The sequence below is a fragment of the Stigmatopora nigra genome, chromosome 4, assembly GCF_051989575.1.
Source record: "Stigmatopora nigra isolate UIUO_SnigA chromosome 4, RoL_Snig_1.1, whole genome shotgun sequence".
Taxonomy (NCBI): Eukaryota; Metazoa; Chordata; class Actinopteri; order Syngnathiformes; family Syngnathidae; genus Stigmatopora; species Stigmatopora nigra.
Window position 1 is genome coordinate 12,179,824 of NC_135511.1, and position 1,435 is coordinate 12,181,258.

The window sequence follows — 1,435 nt, forward strand, 5'->3', positions numbered from 1 at the left end:
GTGGGAATCTAATGAGGCCCGTGGAGGGATTGAATTGTCAGTCAGTCTTCAGCATACACACAGGCCACAACATGAAGGTCTTGTTTTCAATAAGTGGAAGCCTGTCGAATTGTATCAGAACTTTTCAGTTCCCTAGATTTATAGTGGATAAAATACATTACAGGATCATCTTCATTATCATAGCACCAACTGTATCAATGCTCTCTCTTTGTGAACCCCACATTTGAAAACATTTGCATGCCCCGATTCTGATTTATGAGCAGGTTACAGAAAGAAATCTAACCACTTCCCTTCTTCCATGACTGCTTGCAACATGGGCCCTTCAATTCTGTTCCTCAAATGAACAATGTGGTTCGTGTATTTAAGTCTTGTAGGAGAGAAAACAGAAGGAAGATTCTCAGAGGAGGCCCTGGATGGTCACAAACTTGCCCCACTTGCCTTAAGTTGCGCCACCAACATTCTGATCCCAGGTGCTCATTCTTGTATCTCCGCCAGATTATTGCGCTACAGCACATGCAATTATGGCAGCATGTAATTATAACACCCTTACTACTTATAACGTGTCAATCACGTGGGTGGAGTCCACTAGGCTTTGTTGAGTCAAGATTGATAACATGGAGATTGCTTTCACAAGTAAGGCGCAAATAAAACATAAAAAAACAAAGCACATTAAAATATTGTCAAAAATACAACAAAAATATGATGCTTTAACTAATCCTAAAGTTAGGTGCACTTTCATTAACCTCAATAAAACACACTAACATCGCAAAATGTCTTAACTTTGCTCAAATATAAATTTAGCGTAGACACTATTGGCTTGGTGACTGAGTGGTAAACACATCGGCCTCACAGTCCCAGGGTTGCGGGTTCGATCCTGGGTCGAACCTCACTGTGTGGAGTTTGCATGTTCTCCTGAGGCTTGTGTGGGTTTTCTCTTGGTCCTCACATCCCAAAAAACATGCAGTGCGCGTGTGCGCATGAACACTTGTATGTCTCCTTGCGCCCTGTGATCGGCTGGCTGCCTATGCTGGTGGCTATAGTTAGCTGGGATAGACTCCAGCACCCCCTGCGACCCTTGCGAAAATAAGCAGTTAAAAAACGGAATAAATCACACACACGTATATATTATTTATATATTTTTTTTATTTATATATTATATATTTTAATTATATATATTTACATGAATGTATATATGTATGTATATATAATTTATGTTTTTAATTCATAAATTGTGTTGAATATGTATACATGTATTTTTCTTAGTTTTTGCAATCAACTATCTCATTAGACTGTGTTGGTATGCCTGTATGTGTGGGCTCTGGGTGAAGATATGAACAATATAGTAGGACAATTGCAAAAACTGAAAGTCTTGACTGTGTGTTGGTGCCTCGAGGGTTAAGAATAGCAGTTTTGCTGGACGATGAAGTGTCGGTTT